The sequence below is a fragment of the Protopterus annectens genome, chromosome 1.part0, assembly GCF_019279795.1.
Source record: "Protopterus annectens isolate FY-2018-M chromosome 1.part0, PAN1.0, whole genome shotgun sequence".
Taxonomy (NCBI): Eukaryota; Metazoa; Chordata; order Ceratodontiformes; family Protopteridae; genus Protopterus; species Protopterus annectens.
The window spans coordinates 963,241,358-963,265,564 of NC_056725.1; the positions used below are offsets into that span (position 1 = coordinate 963,241,358).

At 39.9% G+C, this 24,207-nt stretch overlaps 1 protein-coding gene across 3 annotated transcripts in view; it reads left to right on the forward strand.

The window, feature by feature from the left end:
* AKAP7 (A-kinase anchoring protein 7) overlaps positions 1-24,207 on the forward strand; it is a 1,625,267-nt gene that overhangs the window by 36,620 nt on the left and 1,564,440 nt on the right. The gene's annotated exons all lie outside the window — the stretch shown is intronic.

A 24,207-nucleotide genomic window follows, 5' to 3' on the forward strand; every position in this document is an offset into this window, starting at 1 on the left:
TTTCTAACACTTTTATTAAATTATTACTCAAGATGTGGCAAACCTACATTAATATAAAAGAAAACAAACACTATTAACATGTTTCCAGTTACATACATTATTATCACATATGTTTTTTTATAACTGTCATCAGTCCAACATTATGTATGAACTTTTGCCTTCCCTAACCCTCTTTCCTGCTCCTGAACATTATTCTGATCCAACTTCTAGTTCTTTTATCTCTGTTTAAGTATTCAATATTTCCAATACAGTTGGTTTAGACTTTGATTTTCATTTTATAGTTATTCCTTTTTGGCAGCTGCCAGAATTAAAGTTAATAAATCCTTTCCTATATATAGGCAATTCTAATCCTGTCCAGCTAAGAAGAATCTTTTCCTTAGTTACATCCATTTGCACACCCACTATTTCTGCATGAGTACACTGTAGGAAGTTTTTAAAATCTGCCAACTCATTACATTTCCCAAATGTATGTTCCCAGTTACCTCTTTCTTCCCCATCCCACCTCCACCATTTGTCATCTACCTGAGGAAAAATTCTGCTTGTTAAACCTTCTGGATTTTGTTGCATGCTCTGGAGCCATGCATATGTTATCCCATTGTTCCCTTGTAATTTGTTTATCCAGTCTCTTCCCAATGATTTCTAACCTCCTCTGATTGATTATTATAGTCATTGTGCAGTGTGTTATGTACCCTACTAATTATCCCTTTATTAACATAAGCTTATGTTCCAGATTCAACTAAAAAACTCTACCATAGCAAGTTTTTACTTAGTATCCCATATCCTTTTGCCTGTACTCTGATATCTGTAGCTTGAAGTCCATGTATCATATTGACTTCATGATATTCTCTTACCTTTTCCTCTCCAGTTATTTGATAATGATACATTGGTTAACTTGCCAGTTTTCTCCAGTAAATTCCACCCCATCTTGCCTATTATCTTTACCTCTACTTGTAGTCATCCTTATCAGCAAAATCTCCTGTTTCCATTCTTGTGTTGGCTTATTTCTTAGAATACATTCTTGTACTTTACAAATATAATATTCTGTATGACTGTTATTATTGTCCTAAAGTGTCTGCATCGAAAACTTCACTCTCTCCATATTTCTTGAATTCCTCCCTGTTTATCATCATGCCTCTTCACTTTGAATGCTGACTTTCTGCTAGTGTTATGCATATGAGCCTATATTGGCTGTCTGTATTTTTTTATTTCTGTTCCTCTCCCAGATATGTTAAACAGCCTTTATGCTTTTAAAAATCATTAACTTTTATCCCTAAGAAAAATGCACAGGGTATCTATAAATAAAACTAAATTATACACTGTTCTATTAAAGTATTAAGTCTGTTTGAGAGGCTGCATTTTCTTATTCACGTCCCATAATTTCAAACTTTATTTTTCACTGAAGTGCCTGCCAGTGTATCTTTAAATTTTGCATTACCATTGTGATGCCCCAGTGGTAGCGTTGTTGCCTCACAGCAAGAGGTTCTCCAGTTCGATTCTCGGCTTGTGTTGGGAGTGCCTTCTGTGTGGAGTCTGCATGTCTTCCCCGTGACCGAGTGGGCATTCGAAAGACGTGTTGAATGGGTGTGCCTTCATTGAAGGTTGGGCGTTGGGCTGGCAACTTGACACCATAAAAACCAACTGCCAATCATTAGCGGACCGGAGTTCCGCTGTGGCATTCCCTAACTGGGAAAAGCCGAAAGACAAACAACAACGTTGTGATGCCCCTGCACTGGTCCAGTAATCAAGGAGCCTCAATCCTCACCACTGGCAACAGTAGGGAATGTACACACTGGGAGAATGACAAGTGCACACACAGTAAAGTGCAAATTCCCTTAAGACCACACAGAGATCACAGTCAGTCTGGACTGGTTTCTCCCTCTTTCTCCAGATCCTCAGTAAGACTCCCCACTGGACCAGCTATAGGGTTGAGATCTTGGCTGAGTGGCCAAACCAAGATCTCCAGTACCCTCTCTGTCCAACCACGGCTTTGTGTCTCTGCCCAAGTAGCAGATAAACACTCTTTGAGATCTGATTTATATACACACACACACACCTGGAAAAGGCCGGCTCAGGTTTACTAGCTATGCCCCCTTCTGCCCAGACTATAAGGTAGTTCCGACTGCCACAAGACAACTCTTATCAGCTACTTTAAGGCCTTTAACAAAGAGTGTCCAATCTTACTGTGTAGTGTTACTATTAATCCAAATGGTAGTCTGACCAAGAGCAAGGGTATTTAGGAGTGGCCTGTACAGTGTCACCATACAGATATGTAAGTACTGTAAGAGCTGAAATATCTCTAAACAGACCAGCCACAATTAAAAGTTTTAAATATATTTAATAAGAAATAATAAAAGGACTAGACAAATCAGTTACGTCAGAGTTCAGAATCACAAGAAATACTTAAAACAACATTGTAGGACAGTCTCACATAAATAAAGAAAACATCTAAGCTATACTTTACTATATTCCTATCTGAATCTAAAAGAGTTACTATAACCTAAAAACTTACTTACAGCAAGGAAAGTGCGGGTGAGTGGATGCTCCTGTTAGGTCAAATACAAAACACAAAATGCCCTCTCTCTCTCTCAAAGAGTTCTTAAATTAATATTAAATATTACAACTGGGTTAGTTTGGATGACATCACTATTTTTCACCTGGCTTTAGTTACCAAGCTAAACTGACAGTATAGCATGTAACACCCCCCTGCGAAAATATATAGACAAAGGCGTTTGCTCAGAGCTGTGCAGCTGTTGGAATTCATAAAGCAGTAAAATACTTCCACATCATAATCCTAGTAGTTATATCTCTTTCAAGGCAACACAGAGAGTCCCCTAGTGTAGACGTTTATTTATTGACATTTGTTGACTGGGAAAGTCCACTGCGTCAAGAACCTATTTTCAGTGGAGGCACGGAGAGAAAAGCTCCACATGTATTACAAGTAAAATGAATCTAACATAAATGAATCTAACATGAGCAAGATCAAAATATTGCATGTATAAAAGAAGAACATATATACAAACATTTGGATCAGAGTTCTCATTCATTAAGTGCAGGTTTATACGTTATATATTTAGATAGTATAGATGTGAATCAGTACCATCTGTAGTGAGAGTTAACAAAAAATTGCATTGTTAGGTAACCAATAGAACAAAAAGAAAAAAAGTGGAGTTATAGAACTGGTTGACTATTTATTGCATATTACAAGAGTTTTTGATGGACTGTTTAAGGTGGTCGGTTTGTTTGGCAGGGGCAGGAGGGGTTCTTCACGTAATAGGATTTTAGTGCTGACTTAAAGGTTTTTATGAAGTCAATTTGAGTTATTTGGTGGGGTAGGGTATTCCAAACCTTGGCAATGGTAGGGGAGTACAGACTTTGTCCAGCTCTTTTGTTTGGATTTGTTATGGCTAGTAACTGTTTGCTTGAGGATCTTAGTGTTCGTGTAGGAGTATGAGTAAATGTTTGTAGGATGGAGCTTAGTGCAGGGCAGTCATTGGGTCTAAAGATTCATTTATGAGCTAAGGTTAACTGGGTATAGAAGAGATGGTGGGGAAACTCCAGCCAGTTTATTTCTGCAATAGATTGGCAATGATGTGAACGGTAGGATTTTCTGGAGGTGTATTTGGCTATTTTATAATAGCAGGATTGTAGTTTATTATTAAGGGTTGAGTTAATTTTTTTAAAAATGGCACTACGATACAGAAGGGAGGGGATAAGTAAGGTATTGGCAGGTTTTGTTTTGGTGTGGTTGTCCAGGTGAAGTTTGTGGTGGTAAAGTTTGCCTAGTTTGAAGTGTGTTTTCTTTATTGCATTCAGTGTATGAGGCTCAAAAGTGAGTTTATCATCTATGGTTATGCCTAGCAATTTAGGTGTTTTCACTATTTAAATTTCTGTACCATCCTTAGAACAGATTTTGAAGTCTATATCTGGTGATTTTGTGGAGAAAAGTAAAAGTTTAGTTTTTTTGGGGTTTAACAGGAGTTGAGCATTATTTAGCCAGGATTCGACTGAAGTAAAAGCCTTTTGAGTAACTGTAAGGAGGTCTGAGAAGTTGTTGGAGGTGGATATTAGTGTAGAGTCGTCTGCGTACTGAATAATATTTTGTATTTGGGGGGCTTTGTGGAGGTCCTTGATGAAGGTATTAAAGAGTAGTGGCCCTAAAATGGATCCTTGTGGGACTTCTATGTTGTTTGCTTGGTAATCGGATTGAGCATTATACCATCTTACATATTGCTTCCTGTTGTTTAGGTAGGAGGTGAACCAGTTAAGAGTTGTAAGGGAGCATCCTAATTTTGATAGTTAGATTAATAGCTTGGTATGTGAAACCGTATCGAAGGCTTTGGAGAGATCCAGTAGGATTACTGAAGTAGGGTGACCAGCATCTATGGCCTTGTTAACAGTATCAGAGAATGAGAGTAGGACGGTGATAGTGCTGTGCCCTGGACCGAAGCCATGTTGGGTGGGAGACAGAAGAGCATTATCAGAGAGGTGTTTAAGTAGTTGTGTGTGAACACATTTTTCTAAGATTTTTGATAGTGGAGAAAGTATAGAGATAGGGCTATAGTTAGAGAGATCATGAGAGTTTCCACCTTTGTGTAATGGAGTAATAATAGATTTTTTTTCCATAACTGAGGGACATAATATTCTAAGATAGACTGATTTATAAGAATGCTAATAGGGTGCGCAATTGCACTTGCTGCTAGTTGTAGATATTCTGGGGGAAGATTATCTGCAGAAAGTGAGCACTGTCTGAGTTTGTTTAGGAGCTTGAATATCTGGGAGGTGGCTACAGGCTGAATAGTGAAAGAATAAGGTGAGGAAGTACTTGCTGCTTTGTCTACAGGAGGAATTCTGTTATAATCAAGTAAGGAATTAGTGGTATATAGGGTGTTTGAGTCAGGTGGAGAGTCTTTGAGTAGTTTTTGGATGGTGGAAATGAAATGGATATTGAAGTTATGGTTAATTTCCTGTGGGGTCTTATCAGGTGTGGGGTATGGATTTTGTGCCGGGATTTAGTAGGGTGGAGACAGACCTCCAGAATTTTTTGGGATTGTTGTATGAGGTCGTTAGCTTAGAGGAGAAGTAGTTATTTTTATCTTGTATCACTAACTTTTTAACGTTATTACGGAGTTGTTTGTAGTTAATGTCATTTTGTTTGGTTTTATTTTCTGCCATAGTTTCCATACTTTGACTCTAAGGGATAGATTTTGTTTAGTCTGTTTTGTTAACCAAGGGGCATGGTTAATTTTTGTACACTTGGTACGTACTGGAGCTAGGCTGTTGAGAGTATCCAGAAAGAGTTTATTGAAATAGTTAACAGCCTAATTTCAGGGGAATGTTTGTAGTGGATGCCAGTTTTGAGCTTTTAAAAAACTCATGAATTTATTTTGGTCAAAGTGGGAGAGATTCCTGGAAGTTCTATAGGACTGTGTCTTAATTGTTTGTGGGTGAGTCCTATAGACATATGCTGGGAGGTTGTCACTTAGAGTGTTAGGTAGGGTGCCTGAGTTTGGGTAATTGTGAGGATGGGATACTAGTATCCAATCTAGGGTTGACTCAGATACTGTAGATAGACCATGGGTAGGAGTAGTGATCAGTTGTGTGAAGCTATGCAGGTTTATACTATTGGCTGGAGAAGGGGAAATTAGGTTTAGCCAATTAATGTTGGTGTCTCCTAGGATTATGGCTTGTTTCCTGCTGACTGAAATTGAACTTTTATAAGACAATCATAAAACAATTTAATTTCAACTATTTTTCTGATGTTTTGCCAGTTAACCCTCTACGTTGTAGTTCCTACTGTTAAAACATATACCAGTACAATAGTTTATATACATTTCTGCTTTAATCCAGTAGGGCACGCTGTGGTCACACATCTAAGCTCAGTACTGTACAAACCCTGTTCAATATATACTTTTGTACCAGCAGTTTGATACACACATAACATGCAGTTCTAATATAGTGGTAACACAAGCAATTGCATCATGCTGGTATTCACAAATGACATATAACTATTTACAAAATTCCAGATAGCTGGGCTGGCAGTGTGACACCCCCCCCCCCCCCGAAAACTCAAGCTAGTTTTTCAAGTGACCCTTGAGAAACATTGCTTGAGAGGGATGACTGTCTGGGAATACATTACCTATTTCCCTGCCTTGAGATTCCAGCTACCTTGGCATTGCTGGCCCCAGTACAGTGCTGCAGTTTCCTATCATATGCCTGCTACCTTAGGCTCCACCATAGTAATTTGGGATTTTCCTGGCTGGCTCCCCGTAGCCATAGATCCCCCTCAGACTATTTCTGCCTCCTACTGCCAATACTTAGCATAAGGGCCTCCATGTCATGATAAGGTTAATGTTAACATGGTACAGTTTGTGCTCCTGCCTCCTGTCTAACAGTTCTACCATATAGTTAACATTATTAACCTTCCTTACCATCTTGTACTACTACTCACCTCTGCCCGTGCATTTAGTCTTTCCAAGGGAACATCAGTACCCACAAGCAGCTGTGGCTCACCTTCAGTCTCACTGCTGCTGGGTAGCTTCCTCCCTAAAGTAACCACCTCAACAGTCCTGGCTACAAGTTTGCAGTCTGTCTGGGTCTCCCCCTGGCTACCAGATCCACATGCTTGTCTCCAAGCCTAACTGCATGTAACTGCATGCACACAAAGTACTGCGTTATCAAAATCATTACCTATCAGGACATCTGCTGGGATATCCTCAAACACACCTACTCGCTTGCTTTCTTTTCCACCCTCCCAGTTAAGGTGAACCCTAGCCAAAGGTATTTGGAATGGGGTCCTCCTAAAGCTCTGACTGGAGTAGACTGCCTAAGCAAGTAGTGCTGCTCTTTAACCATTGCAGGCTTCATAATGGTTAGGTCATAGGCTGTCTCCCTCTTAGCAGTGGCCTCTTTCCCATCCACTAAGATATGATATCACCTATTGTGGTAGTTTGGTACCCTTGTTGTCTCGTGACAACTTACTGCTGGCATTTTGTCTTTCCCACTTATTGGCTGTCCAACCTTTTGTTCCCCACCTTGCCTCCATTAACATCTATATACTACATGGCCCCACTGGTTGCATTTAAAACAGGTAATCCTTGGTCCTGGATGTGTACCTGGACTAGTGGCTTCCTCTGCTACTGGTGGACTCTGTTGGGGCAGACTGTACTGCCCACCATGAGTTCCCTTAGGCCCATGAACAGCACTGGGTGTCCCATTCCTGTGCAGTGATGCCCTGCTTGCTAGGTATAGGTGTTTCTTCTTCCTCAACACATCTGCAATATTGCATTGTCTATCAGCTAACTAGATTGTCATGTACTCAGGCAAAGTGCTAAGGGCTTGTTCTCTCACCAAAAGGTCTGCCAACCCTTCAAAAGTGGTGACCTGACATCTACTCACCCACCTATAAAAATAAGTGCTTTGTTCAGCAATATATTCGCACACACTTTCATCTGCCTTGCGTCTATGCTCACAAAACATTTTCCTATAAGCTTCAGGTGTTAACTTAAAACATTCTAATAAACAATTTTTGACAACATTATAATTTAAGCATTCAGTATTAGACAATTTAGAAATAGCAGTTACAGCTTTACCATGGAGTAAGGGGGTCAAGAACCGTACCCAGAGTTCTAGATCAACATCATACTGTTTACATACCTTTTCAAACATATGAATGAAACTATCAAAATTATCCTCCTCTGTAAATTGTGGAAGAAATTTATTGACCTTTGTGGCTTCTGGGGTTCGTTTACTCCCTTCCCCATTACCTCCATGACCCTGGTGAAGAGTCAGTATCTCCTTTTCATGTTGCCTTAGCCTCTCATTCTCTTCAGCTTCCAGATGTCTCAGTTTCTCTGCTTCTTCTAATGCCATTTGTTTCTCTTGCCACAGTCTCTCTGCTGATTCTATTTCCAAATGTTTAGCCTCCAGTTCAAGTCTCTTTAACTCCAGATGGATTTTTAAGTCCTCTGTGGAAAGGTTGAACTGTCCATTTTCTGAGAGTTGTACATCTCCAAGGCCAGCCAGGTTGTCCTCCTGATTGCTGGTCTGTGATGCAGCTGTGTCCAAGGCTACAATCATTTCTGCCTTAGTCAGGTTGGCGTGCACTAGTCCTTTAGCCTGGCACATCTCAGCTAACTGGCTCTTTGTCAGCTTGCCATACTCCTCTGCTGACATGTTTGCCTGCTGTCCCTGACTAACTAAGCTACCAAAAAGAGTAAAACAATTGTGATATGAAATTCTGAATGTTCACAGTGTGGCTGATTGAGAGTACAAACACCTTCCTTAGTGACCTCTGTTTGCAGGCTAGAGGAATTCAATATCCACACCACTGCAAGCCAATTAATATGTGATGTGGCTATCCCACCACTGTCAACCAATTAATATGTGATGTCCCTGCACTGGCCCAGTAATCAAGGAGCCTCAATCATCACCACTGGCAACAGTGGGGAATGTACACACTGGAATGATGACGAGTGCACACACAGTAAAGTGCAGTTTCCCTTGACAGCAGACAGAGATCACAGTCAGTCTAGGGCTGGTTTCTCCCTCTTTCTCCAAATCCCCAGTAAGACTCCCCAGTGGCCCAGCTATAGGGTTGAGATCTCAGCTGAGTGACCATATCAAGATCTCCAGTTCCCTCTCTGTCCAGCCAGTGCTTTATATTCCTGCCCAAGTAGCTGACACACACACACACACTTTGAGATTTGATTTATACACAAACACGCACACACCTGGGGAAGGCTGGCACAGGTTTACTAGCTATGCCCCCTTCTGCCCAGACTATAAGGTAGTTCCGACTGTCTCCAGCCAACTCTTATCAGCTACTTTAAGGCCCTTATCAAAGGGTGTCTAATCTTACTATGTAATGTTACTGTTAATCCAAAATGTAGTCTGACCAAGAGCAGGGCTATTTAGGAGTGGCCTGTACAGTGTCACCATATAGATATGCAAGTATTCTAAGAGCTGAAATATCTCTAAGCAGACCAGCCACTATTAAAAGGTTTAAATATATTTAATAATAAATAATAAAAGAAGAAGACAGTACGTAATCAGTTACATCAGAGTTCAAAATCACAGGAAATACTTAAACAACATTGTAGGACAGTCTCAAATAAATAAACAAAACATCTAAGCTATAATTTAGTATATTCCTATCTGAAGTTAAAAGAGCAACTATGCCCTAAAAACTTGCTTACAGCAAGGCAAGTGCAGGTGAGTGTATGTTCTTGTTAGGTCAAAGAAAAAACACAAAATGCCTTGTCTCTCTCTCTCTCTCTCTCAGACTGTTTTTAAATTAATAACAAATATTACTGCCGGGGTAGCTTGGATGACATCACTTTTTGTCAGCTGACTTTAGTTCTCAAGCTAACCCCGCATTGTACCATTTAACATCTCCCTGTGAAAATATATAGACAAAGGCTTTTGCTCAGAGATGTGCAGTTGTTGGAAGTCATAAAGCAATAAAACACTTCCACATCTCAATCCTAGTAGTTATCTTTCTTTCAAGGCAACACAGAGAGTCCCCTAGTGTAGACATCCTGTCTCCTGTTGACTGAAACCGAACATTTGTAAGACAATCATAAAACAGTTTAATTTCAACTATTTTCCTGATGTTTTGCCAGTTAACCCTCCATGTTCTAGTTTCTACTGTTAAAACATATACTTTTACACCAGTACAATAGTCTATATACATTTCTGCTCTAATCCAGCAGGGCACACTATGGTCACACATCTAAGCTCAGTGCTGTACAAACCCTGTTCATTACATACCTTTGTACTAGCAGTTTGATGCACACATAACATACAGTTCTAATATTGTGGTAATGCAAGCAATTGCATCATGCTGGTATTCACAAATGACGTATAACTATTTACAAAATTCCAGATCGCTGTACTGGCAGTATTTCCTTCTGTCACACTTCTATATAAATCATATTAATAATCACAAGTGCCATATAATTATTTACAAAATTCCATATAGCTGGGCTATTAGTGTGACAACCATCAACAAAGAGTGCTCTCAACTCTGAAGATTAATTGCTTACACCTGCTGACAGCTTGTCTCCATGTAAAAGTAGTCAGCAATGAATCTGTGTAAATGTCACCCAAAACAGAATGTACAGCAGCCTTAGTAGCTTACTTCTTGACTCCCACTGGACAATTACTAATGGAAAAAAGCAAACTAATATCTTTGGAGATGTTGGATGCTTGGCATTTTTCATGGCTTTCATCATTTTGTTTTATTTTTCAAGCCTATGTACATGTAATGTATTCAGTACATTTTTAAACTCCAACCCCCACCCAACAGCCCAAAATCACAGCATATTAACATTAAACTTGCTTTTGTCCAGCCTTTCTTCTCTTTTTATACTGTAAAGCCTATATTTGTTACAACTAAAAAGTACTTGTTTACTTTAATATCTTTAATATATGCAGCAGTAACTGAAGCCGCAGTGGTGCAGTGGTAGCGTTGTCGCCTCTCAGCAAGAGGTTCTCCCGTTCAATTCTCGGCTGGAGCACCTTCCATGTGGAGTCTGCATGTCCTCCCCGCAATCGAGTGGCTTTCGAAAGACATGTGTAGGGCATGCCTTCGTTGAAGGTTGGGCGTCGAGCTGGCACCTCGGCACTGTAAAAATCTACTGCCAATCATTAGCGGACCAGAGTTCCGCTGTGGTGACCCCCAACCGGGAAAAGCCGAAAGAAGAAGAAGAAGATATGCAGCAGTAACTGAATAATTTCCCTCTACATTTAAAATACTCCTGGTTACACACTACATAAAACTGCTTTACTATGTATGATATGCAGTTTATATCACCGAGTTTTTATACAAATATTGCAAAGAAAATTTGTTTTACTTGCAGTTACTTTTCCCCCTTTAGTGCCCTTCTAAATGTTAATGACATAAAGTGGGCTATATTTCTTTACAGTCCACCCTCAAGTTTAACAAAGTCAGAAAAGTCCAGTCTTTCTCAGCCACTTTTTCTTGCAAAGCCATATTTCATAACTGTGACTGATGCTGTATGGTCTCCCATTTATTCGGTAATTTCACTGTTGCAGGTCTTCTTCCTGTTCATCTCCATCTCCTAACTGCAGCCTTGGGTGTATTTCTAAGGTAGTCCTGATTCTTCCAGGCAACTCCTTTGCTTTTTTTCTGTCTCTCAAGCATTTTCATTTGGAACATTGGAAAAATTTTGACTGGCAAAATCTCTGAATGAGCTCTATCGTCAGAACAATATGAAGCAGAGTTTTCTGTCTCATTTTATGTTGGATACACCTGTTTTATTTTCTCCTTAGCCTGCTCTGCGTCAACAAATGTCTTTAATCCTCCAGGAAAAAAAAGTCTCAAGACGGGTGGATACAGCAGCTTGAATCCCACACCTGCTTCTATACATTCTCTGATTGCTGAGATAAATTTGTTTCTCTTCTGCCTGGTATACATCGAATAATTATTTTCCACAAACACTCTGCTGTCTCCAATTTTTAATACTTTTTCCTTATGTTGTAGTTTTCTCAGGATTAAATCTTTTTGTTGGTATGATTGCATCTTTACTAATACAGGTATTGGCTGCTTTCCTGTGGCCAGGTTTGCAGCTTAAACTCTGTGTGCCCTTTCAATTAACAGATTCTGCTGTGAAATACCAGTGTAGTTGCTTATTTGTGGTTTCATAAAATTGATATAGCCTGTTTCTTTCAGTTTTCCTGTTACAATAGAAAATCTTAGCTTTTCACTATGTGCTCTTCTAACTCTACCAAATTTTGAAACAGCTGTTGTTGAGAAGTATCATAGTCTCCCAGCATTTTCTTCATTTCATCCTCTGATTTTTGCAGTTTTATCAGTTCATCTGAATAGCTAGTCAAAGTTTTTTTCTGTTTGTTTGCAGCCTTTTTATTTGTGTTGATGTACTCCTTCAATGTTTTATTTTAATCACCTTTAGTACATTTGATTTATTTTTTCTTTAAATTTATGGACACCAACTCTTGTACCAAAGCTGAAACTTATTGAACAACTGCATAATTCTCCTCATGCATTTTTTTGCTCTTCCTCTTTTCTGGTTGATTTTCTTTCAGATTCTCTAAATGTCTTCTGGCAGTGTATTTCCTGGCTAGTAACTGCATTTCACTCAGGCTGAAAATATCACTGGCTCTTATTTCTCATTTTCTTTTTTCACTCTGGGAAAGCTAAAATTAAGCTGTTGAGCATTGTGTCTCTGCCTGAAAGTCCTTGGAAGTTCATCATTTACCACCTAGATATCTATTTTTGAATATTCCACCAATTTTCTAACTATATTTGCTTGTGTATTTGAGTTGTGTTTTGATTATATTGTATTCTCAAATATTTAAAAGTAGAACTAGTTTTAATTCAGTCCAGTAAAACCTAGATACTAAAGTGAAAGAATTTATAATTTTGGGGATATCAGAATTTGACAAAGTTAGATAATTGTTTATGTCATCAGCGTAGGCTGTCACTGGAATATTTATATTAGCGACTGTGGGAATTTTATGAGATAACTTTTGTAAGAGTAATAGAACTAGAGGTTCAATGTATAAATTAAGTAGGGGGGAGTGGGCAACCTTGTCAGATCCCGTGTTTTATTATGATTGGACATTTGTTGATAAGTTGTGTTGTGTTGATGAGTTTTTCTGGAAGGGCAATAAGACTTTGAAAAACGATGCAGGAATTTCAGACCTTCCAGGCTTTTATCAGAAAGGTAATATTTATTCTATGACCCATTTATTTTCCCCTTCCTGTATTCTTTCTGTTGCACTCTCACTCTTCCTTTTATTTTCCATACTCCTTCCTCCATGCAGTCTACTATACACCTACCGTCTCTCTTACTGCTTGTAGCACCCAACCTTATTTCACTCTTATTTCCTTCTGTATTATAATCTTTACATCTTATTTTACCCTTTTCTTCTCCATCTTTCTTTAAACTTTCTTAGCTTAGATTAGTCTTCTTACTGTCTGGTTTCTGTTTGTGTACCTCATATACCTTATTACTTTTTCATTTTTCCATAATATTCAAATATGCTTAGATAATTATATGTACATATATATGTTTTCTGACTGTTCTCTGATGTAATCATTTGTTTCTCTTCTATTGATGTTATTTGTATAATTTATTGTAGCTTCTCTTACTATGTGTATGTCTCCAAGATGATTGATATTAAGTCTTGTGGAGCTTCTCTCCATGGGCCTCTGCTGAAAATGGGATTTATGCCTATTCATATTTTGCTGGTAAACCATTGTCAAGTCAAATAAATAAATAAAAAAAGCTTTTGAGTCATCTAATGCTTCCCTATTACCTTGTACATTTAGCTCTTGGAGTAAGAGTTTGACCACAGGTCTGTCTTGATTTTATAAATCCAGACTGGAAAGCAGAAATAATTAATGGGAGTGAATATCATAATGTATTACAGAAATAGGTGGGATCCAGATTGGATTAAGGATTAAGATAGTTTTAGATCTGTTTAGATATCTGAAAACCCATTTAGGGTAATATTTGTGAATATCATTAATAATATTTTAGAGAAATGTTTATAAAATTTTGATGTGAAAATTTCTGAACCAGGAGATTTTCCAGGTTTGATATGTTTGATGCTGTGCATTATTTGAGCAGTAATTATGGGCTAGTCCGAATTTAATATGTGTTCCAAATTTAACACTGGGAAAGTACACTTTTCTAGCATGTTATCCAGTTTCTAATCTTCCTAGTTGTCAAAATCATTATTGTATAATTTTGAGTTGCATTTTTAAAGACAGTAAGCTCTTCAAAACCCTCACTATCAACACCCACACATAGCAACACTAAACCTACATATGCAGAGGCCCTTAACATTAACCTGCCCAAGCAACAAGGACCTCTGAAGCTGAAATGAAAACAAACACCAATCACAACCAAAGTGACACATAGCTCACAACACCAGTGTGCTACCCAACAACAGCCCCTAAGGCAAGACAACGTACCCAACACTTTAGTCATAGGTGACTCTACAGTCGGGCACACTGATGTCCCACTCACCAGGCTGAACAAGGAGAAAATTATAGTCAGCTGCCTGTCGGGTGCCAGGATCCGCCACATAATGCATGCACTCACGTCACTCCACAACAAGTACAGATACGACTCTGTCATTGTCCATGTTGGAGTGAATGACTTGAGACGTACCTCCCTGGACTACATGAAAAGAGACATGGAAGAGCTCTCGGATCATGTGGTCCAGGCAGGTATGACCCTAGCCCTGAATAGCATCCTGCCTTCGCCCAGAATGATACCACAGTATAAGGATAACATGACTGACTTCAACAATTGGCTAAGCTTCTGGTGTTATTCAAAGGGGATCCAGTATCTGTCTGCCTGGGATGACATGATCGACAAACCACGATGCTTTGCCAGAGATGGTCTGCACCTGTCACCCCTGGGATTCAGGTTACTGGCTAAGGCTCTTGCCACCCCTATAATGCCTTTTTTAGGCAAGGTTCAAAGGACAAAACCACCACTGTAACAGGTACAAGTATGCAAAATCTGAAGGTAATGCTACTCAATGCTAGAAGTCTAAACTTCAAAATGCACTCTCTCGAGGCACTCCTAAAAATGGAGAGCATCGATATCTGTGCAGTAACTGAGACCTGGTTCAAGGTTCCAGATAGCACTCCTGCAATACCAAGCTACAACTTGTACCACACTTTTCGGCCACTAAACCAGGACTGAAACACTAAAGGTGGAGGAGTGTCCATATTCACCAAGGATATTCACACCTCCAGGCTAGTTGCCCAACACAGTGCATTCAAAATTCTCCAGGTGCAACTAACACTAGGTAAGACTGTTATCCAAATTGTGGCTTGTTACATATCCCCCACCATGCCCCAAGATTCTCACTACACCTTTCTAAACATACTGGAAAATGTTAAGATACAACCAAACACCCTAATACTGGGTGATTTCAGCTACCCTGCCATTAACTGGGAAAACTAGTCGTGTACCAACACCTTTGCCCAACGGTTTTTGGAATTCATAAATTCCAATGCCCTGGATCAAGTAATCCATAGTCCCACCAGGGGCTCCAGTATCCTGGACCTGGTCATTACCAACATGGGAAATCAATGCTCCACACCAGTGGTCACCCCCTCGTTGGTAAGGTCTGACCATAAGCTAATCACCTTTGACATCCACATCCCACCCCCAGTAAGGAAACATCTGTAAAAAACTTCTCCAAGGCCAACTTCATGCTACTCAAGTCAGAAGTGACAAACTTCATGGCACCCATGCAGACGGAACTGAAAGTTCGACTGCCGAATCCTACACCAAAGCACTGTACGAGCACATCCACTCATGCATAAATCGTGCCATCCCAAATAGAACCAAGACGCTCTCCTCCAAAAAAAGAAGCCAATCTGGTGGTCCCTGTCATAAGCAAACTATACAACAGAAGGAAGAAACTGTTGCAGAAAAGAGGAAAATCCCAGGATGCAAAAAAAACTCCCTTACCAGCCTCAGTAAGAAACTGAAATCCCTCATAAAATCCTCCAAAGCTAGTTACAAAAATAAAATTCCCAAAGATTTCAAAGACCACCACAAGGCATTCTATAGCTATGTCTAGAATCTAAATGGCAATGCTCAGATCTGCACTGAGCTATAACAGAATGGCATTAAATATCCTGATCCCAAGGACATTGCCAATATACTGGCAGATCGATTCAGTGCCAACTTCATCCCCCTCTTACCCCCTTAAGGGCCTATCTCAGTACAGAAAGATTGCCAAATTCCGGTAATCACGGCAACACAGGTAAAAACTGCACTCTCCAAAGCTAAGAATACAGCATCCATGGGACCAGACAACATCACGGGGGGTGTACTACATGAACTACAAAATGAATTGGCACCTCACCTAAGTGTCATGTTTAGTCATTGCCTCACCTTAGGCTTCGTGCCCACTGAGTGGCACACAGCTACAGTTATCCCACTCCACAAGGGGGGATCCACCTTGGATCCTGGGAACTACCGTCCCATCAGTCTGACGAGCCTGGTTTGCAAGGCCATGGAATGTATTATCATGGAACTTATAAACAAAGACATTGGCAATCTTCAAACACTGGACCCCACCCAGTTTGGGTTCGTGAAGGGCTGATCGTGTCTCCTGAACCTGATTGACTTCTTCGAATCAGTCTCCAGAGCCGTGGATGAGGGTAAGGCAGTCCACACAGCCTATCTGGACCTCGCCAAGGCCTTTGACACCATCCCCCACTCTGGAATCATAGATAAACTTACTAAGCTGGGCATAAATCCCTACGCCACTCAATGGGTTGCCAACTGGCTTACTGACAGAACCCAGACTGTAAAAGTAGCTGACTCCAAATCCAGCTCCAGACAAGTGACAAGTGGAGCACCTCAAGGTTCAGTCCTGGGACCGCTCTTATTTGGCATCTACTTCTCTGAAGTACAGGCCAACACTGGGGGACTCTGGCTAACAAAGTTTGCAGATGACTGCAAACTGGGAGCCATTATTGAATCCCCAAATGATGTGGCTGTTCTACAAAAGGGCCTTACAGAAACAGATGCTTGGTGCCAGACCCATGGCCTCAAGCTCAATGCCAAGAAGTGTATAGTTATCCCCTTTGGGAAAAAACATGTACCCATGAATTGCCACATAGGTGGCAATACAATAAACACCGAAAGTGTGATAAGAGACTTAGGAACACGGGTGGACAGTGGTCTCACCTTCGATAACCACATCAACACAACAGTCAGGAAATCCTTCTATGTGGCACACCTCATCACTAAGGGCTTTTTATCCAGAAAAAGGAGGTCATTGTCCCACTGTACTCATTCCTCATTAGACCCATTATAGAGTACAATGCCCCATTTGGTATGTCCATCACAAGACATCTGCAACAACTGGAAAGGCCGCAGAAACACCTCACTAAAAGAATCACAGGCCTAAAGCAGATGCCCTATGCTGACCGACTAAAAAACTCCAGCTGTACTCTGTCGCATATACGTCTACTTAGAGGTGATCTCTGCTTAACATACAAGGCCATGTCAAACCCAGAGCTGTTGGACATGCTGCACTTAAAGAAATCCAAATCCATCAGAGCCACATGCCCCAAGGACCTAAACCTTGTCATCACAATGAACAAAACATGCTGGAGGGATAGGTTCCTGACCCAGAGACTTCCCATACTCTGAAATAGACTGCCCATACATGTCCAGCAGAACACCTCCTTGGCCGTCTTCAAAAGGAACCTTGATGACTGGATGGGACATAGGAAAATTACCCCAGGGATCACGTCAGACACCCTGCTAGACAGGGGTCCAGGGAAGTAAATATTGTGGGAAGAAATAGCCAGGGAATTGTTATGGTTAGGCTTGCATAGGCCCTAGGGCTGATAGCCTAGTACCAACCTATGAACCTATGAACTGATTTGTTTATTTATTGTGTTTGTTAACTGGCGTAGTCCAACTGGGTGCAAGCCTCCTTTTTAGTGGGGCACAGGGAGAAAAGCTCCACATAAAGGTTTTTTTTTTTCATTTTTTTCTGAAGTAAAAACCAGACCAAAGGGCTTTGGCTGACTAAGTTTGCTATCCTGCAGGAAGGTTTGTCCCAAATAAATAACTAATGCCAAAAGCATGGACTGAAACTAATTGCCAAAAAATGCAATATTGTATCCTTTGGGAAGTCATATACCCTGGGGGAACCTACCATATTGACAATACACCCCTAAGAGTTGACCCAGTTCTTTGGGTTTTGAGCACTTATGAGGATGGTGACCTACCTTTCGACCAATATGTGCCTTTTGTCATAAGAAAGTAATTTTACATTGCATAGGTTATAAACATAGGTACTGTATCTATATCTAGGGTTGACCTTGTTCCCCTTTACGCAGCCCTCTTTAAGCCAATCACGGAGTATAATGCCCCTTTTGGCAGACACATGTGACACCTGGAACACCCACAGAGACACCTCACTAAAAGGGTACAAGGCCTAAACAATCTGTCCTGCATGGACCGGCAAAAAGCCCTGTCACTACATTACATTATGTATCCTACAGACTGCTAAGAGGTGACCTGTGTCTACCATACTAAGTTGGGAATTAGCTAGCCAAGACTCAAGTGAAGTAAATGATTCCTATGGGATTTCTTGAAGATTATCAGCAATAGCATTTTGGTTAGAGGAATCCAAGCTTTATTCTACTGGATTTAATAATTTCCTTATTAATATGACTGTATATGTATTAACTAAAAATGTCTTTTTCATTGATGGTCAGATATATTGGCAAACCAGGGGAACAGCCATGGGGGCTTCGTTTGCCCCGATATATGCTGACTTATTCATGGGCTATTTTGAAAAAATTTACATTTATGATAATGGCAATAACCAATTCATGGCAGAACTAGACATTTGGAGGAGATACCTGGATGATTGTTGGATGGTGTGGCGGGGAGATATACTTTTGGCCAAAGAGTTTGTTCAATATTTGAACAATAATGAATGGGGTATCAAGTTTACTCTGGAGACTCAATATCATGAAATTGTTTTTCTGGATGTCAAGGTTACTAGACAACATGATCACACTCTGGCGACGAGTGTACATAGAAAGTTTCCACAGTACAATTCTCTTTTACATGCCTCTAGTAATCATCCCCGCCACATCATCAACAACATTCCCAAGTCACAATTCATACGTATGAAACGTATTTGTTCCTCTACCAAATCTCATGTAGAATGTGAACAAGATCTTTGTGATAGATTTATTCAGAGGGGATATAACAGATGTCGACTTCATAAAACCATGCAGGAGGTCAGACATATGCCACGGTCACAATTACTAACATATAAACATAAACATGAGGTGGTTACTGACTCCAAGGCACAACCTATCAGATTCACAGTTACTTATGGTAACAATACCCCTTCATTCAGAAATATTGTTGACAATCATTGGGGTATTTTGAGAGCACATGAGTCTTTATCTGACATATTACCTGAGACATGCTCTTTTTCATACCGTAGGGGTAGAACGTTGAATTCACATTTCACATATTATAAAAAATTTCAATCTACAACAACCACACAAATGACTTTGTTTGGGGATCCACTCATTGGTTCATTTCCCTGTGGTCACTGCAGTGCATGCAGGCATATGAGCAAAATGAAAGAATTTTCAAGTGCCAACACTTCACGAGTTTTCAACATCAGGATTTTTGGTAATTGTAGCTCTGATTGGGTGGTATATTTGGCCACCTGTACATGTACTTCATTTTATGTTGGCCAAACCTCTCGTCCATTAAGATTTCGTATAAGTGAGCATCTTAGTGCTATCAGAACCAAAAAATTAACAAATGCGCTATACAAGCATACTTTGATTCACCAAACTGCCCAATTTCAATTTACTATCATTGATAGGATTCAGCTGCCGAGGTTGGCCAAGGCAGGCTGGCATGACAAACTCAATAATATGGAAGCATTATGGATTACCAAACTGGGTGCTTTGTTCAAACCTGGGTTAAATGAATATGGATAAAGTAATATGTTGATAATATAATATATATTTATACATTTATTGCTGTACCTTTGGGTTTGAACTGAGCTTAATTTCCCTATTTTGCTGGGGACTAATGTGATCAATATTATGTAATATTATTATATTCTTTTTTGTTATCATTTTCTGTTTTTAAGAATTGTTTATACTAAACGAATGTTTTTCTTCTCTTTTGGTTACATATCCCTTTAAATTATCCAGTATATAAGGAACATCAGTATGCATCACTTTAACTCTTTCTTTCTGCACTGAAAAAGCCCATTTTATTGGCCGAAACCGGTTTGCAGTTTTTCGTTTTTTTATTTTGTTTTTCAACATGCCACAATAAAGTAGTCTTTTGCTTGCCTAAACCTTTGTGCTGGCTCATTTTGTCATTTTGGTTTGAGCCTTGCACTGGATCCACCTTGCGTGTCTTCTTTGGTTTATTTCTTGAAGATTGACAAGGTTATTGGAATGGCATTTTAAGATGGAGTCATCTGTATACTGAACTACTGAAATGGATGTAATGTGTTTTAAGAGTTCATTAATGAAGCTGTTGAAAAGAATGGGGCTGAGATTTGAAGTGGTGCAATGCTTGACTGCAGAATGTTTTTTGCAGGGGACTGCACCCCATCTTATGCCCTCCTGGTGTGAGCCCCATACACACCATGGCCTTAGAATGTACTACATCCAAGGTCACATCTACATGGAGGAATTGGAAATAGATTCATTTTTTGTACATGTTAATGTGATATTGGAGATAGTATATGTAGAAATCAAGACTGTGAGAGTAGACACCTTGATGGGGAGCCTGTTCCAGAGAATGGAAATTTCTCTGAGAAACATATTTGTCTTTCTAACATGTCCTGATGTTCTTCGTGTTTCACTGTTGCAGTCATTACATTTGGGTAATCTGCTGGCAGGTTGCCCTCAGTCAGCCTGAATTCCAAAGTCTTGGGTCCTGCATCGGTTGTTGTCTTCTCTTCCATGACATTAGGTCGTCAGGGGTATAAAAAATGCAGCCGACACCATTTTCTTTAGTCTTTCTTGCCGCGCGGTGCCCAAAGCAGAATCATTTCGCAAGTGCCGGTCGGCCGATTACTGAAATATTCGAGTTTGAGTTTCAGAACCAAAGTCTTCATTAAAGCGAAGTACCCTGTTGGGGAAACTTTTTTCTTGCTTTTTACCGATGTCAGAAAAAGTTAATAATTGCATTACTTGTGGGAAGCAAATACCTCATAAGGATTTCCATTTATACTGTATTCTTGGAGGGGATTCAGTGACTGCTCCCACTTTACAATCATCTGCAAACTTGGTTAGCCAGAGATGCCTTTGACATTGGCTTTGACTTCCAAGAAGTAGATGCCAAAGAGGAGGGGGGTCCAGCACAGGGTCTTGAGGAACTACACCGGTGACCAGCCTCTTTGTGTAGGTGGCCTCACTGATCCTAACCTCTTGGTTCCTGTCCTTGAGCCATTTAGCTATCCAGAGTGTTATAAAGGGGTTTATGCCTAATTCAATAAGTTTGTTGACGATGCCTGAGTGGGGTATTGTATCCAGTACAGTTACATCTAAGCAGGCATTATATAGCACTTTTCCCTCATCCATTGCCTAAATGACCTTATCAAAGAATCCTGCCAGGTTTAGTAATCATGACCTTCCTCTGACAAAGATAAACTGGGGTGGATCCAGAGTCTAGAGGTCTCCTATGCCCTTGTTTATAATTTACATGATAATTCTTTCTATGGGTTTGCAAATAAACAAGTCAGGCTAATGGGTCTGTAGCTTCCAGGATCTCTTGAAGGTCCGTCATTATGAATGGGGGATGATCATCACAGTCCTCTATTCACGTGGTACAAAGGCTGTTTTAAGATTGCAGCTAAGTAGTGACTCTAGGACTTCTGATAAGTCATATTTTAGACTGGAGGCATCCCAGAATGTTATCAGGGGGCCCAATGAGGCTGTATTCTTGGCTTTAGTGAGTGCAGCCAGTACATGCTCCCTAGTTATAGTTGGAGTGGTTATGTTTGAGGGTATTTCGTGGGGACTAGTTGGAGGTGGGGGATAAAGTTGGAACTGAATTTGTCCACTAATAGGTTCACTGTATCGCAAGGCTCATTGAGTGTAGCACCACTGCCCACCAGTTTAGCACATTGCTGTGTGCTGCCCTTGAGGTCTCTGACATAGCTGAAAAAGGCCTTATGGTTATCTTTCACCTGGGAGGCAATCTTAACCTCAAAGCTGGCTTTGTTTGACCTAATTAGCTCTCTTAGTTGCCTATTTCATTTGATGAGAGAGTTTTATCTTTACAGGAATTACCCTTCCTGATTTTTGTCGTAATTTTTTTCCTTTTGTTGTATATCCTGTTTACTCTGAGATGCCAACAGTGTGATTTGTTTCTGGGGCTAGTTCAAGGCGTACTTGTGGTAGGTACAGCAGCTTCTATGCAGCCATTGACATGGTTTAGAAATGTTCTTCGTGTTTCACTGTTGCAGTCATTACATTTGGGTAATCCAACCTACCAGCAGGATTACCCAAATGTAATGACTGCAACAGTGAATACACTCGAACATCTACATTTATGGTAAGTGTACACAACTGTACTTTTCTGATGGCAGTTCAGTGTAGACTGTAGTGTTCTTAGGGTTTGGATGAACAATGAATTATGACAAGCCATCACTTAATAAAAGTAGTTTGCCTTGGAATAGTTCAGAACTGTTACTAGTTTTACTGGGGTTATGGAGCTGATTTTGATTTTGAAGGTGACAGCTTTATGGTTGGATCTCACCAGGGAGGACAAGGCATTGGGGAGGGGTGCAGCATTTTTCTGTATTTGTGAGTGCAAGGTCCAGTATGTTGGAGCCTGTAGTGTGTGTATTCACTGTTTGGTCAAAGTTCTTCGTATTTATGAAGTCCGGTAATCGATGTGCCTATAGATTTGAGACTGTGTAGGATTTTCAGTCTGTAGAGGGGTGATTAACATCTCCCAAGAGTAGGATGTTGGGTTGGATGGTGAGTGTCTCCAGTAGGTCCAATTATGCATTGTTTGCTTCTTGAGACATGGAAGGCAACCTATAGCTGGCTAGGATATGGTACTGGATTTTATCTGTGATGATCTGCACATGGAGGAAATCCAGCACATCATTCTGTTTGACCACCCTAGAGGTATGCTTGTTATTGATGTACATTGAGACAGTTCCACCTTTAGTCCTTGTCTGTACAGCTACTGGTCTTAAAGTGTAGAAGGCACTGAAACTGCTTTAAACCATGTCTCAGTAACTGCACAGATTTCTGTATTCTCAAGTGCAAGGAATATTTAGTGCTATACATGGTATATTTTTATGAACCATTCTGTAGGGGCTGAATTTATAGCATTAAAAGAAAAACAGAAGTCTAACTGATGAGCCCTCTGGCAAATAAAATGAGTACATTATGAGCTCTTTTGTGCGTTTCCCAACTCAGATAAACTAGGCAAATAACTCCTGCCACATGATGAATAAGAATACAGTACAGGAGACTCACAAGTACAATGCTAACATAAGCCAATTAAACAATTAGCTGGAAATAACTTACTGGAGATGATGTTAATATAGTCATACAGCAGTAGCATTTCTTTTTACAAAAATGCAGTGACATGCACAAATAAAAGCAGGAAACAGTAGTGATCACTCCAAAGAAGTTAAGCAAGTGTGATTTAGCAATCAAAAGTACTTAGCTTTGCCTAGATGGCACTGGATACAAGTAAACACTTCTGGAACACAGGCTAGGATGCTAAGCTTTGCTGAGCTCTGGTAAAATAAGCAGGACAATAGGTAGTAAAGGAGGTTTACTCATGAGCAATACTGATTTGCTGGGTGGGGACTCGTTGTCATGGATCTATGGAAAACAGTGGGTGGAAAGAATACTTAAATAGCTTATACAACAGACAATAGTAATGAAATAGTGGAAGAGTGGACTTTAGAAATCAGATTATCATCATAGACACAGCCTTATAAAACTACAGCAGGAAAAAGGGTGAGATGGTTGGGAAAAATTCAAGGAAGAAGCAGGCTAGCTAGAGAGGAGTCCAGTCAAATAAAGATGATATCGGAACTCTTTCAGAAACGTTAGTTTAATATCTCAGTGGGATGGGGCAGATGCAAAGAAGAGGGGAACAGAAAGCACTGGAATGCAACTTAAAACAGGTATTTGACAACATTGTAGGAGCAAAACTGGTACTGAAGCACAAATCCTGGATAAGAAAAAAAACAATACTCACACTAATGTAATTCTAGTACAGTTTAAGGCAGCAGACTATGCAGAAATATACAGGCAACACTGTTTGTGGAAATATGCAGTAATAAATCGTTAAATAATCCTCAAATTGGTAGTACTTCACAGTTTTGCCACAACTTTGAATGAAACTGCAAGACATATGCCCAGTAGGATTTAAAATGGAAAAAGCTAGCTTTTAGAAGTAATTCTACTTGTGAAGACAGAAGTGCAGTACAATGCAGAACGGCAATCTTCCCACAACTGCAAATTAAGCTACAAGAGTAAGGTCCCAGGACAAACTAAAAAATGCAAACAGATATTTTTTTTAGCTAAAACATGAAAAAAATCAGAAAAGTACAAAGAAAGTATTACTACACAGGTCACTGTAAGTGCAACTTAAATATTTAAGCAGACTTTAAATAAAAGCTTTTAGAAAAATA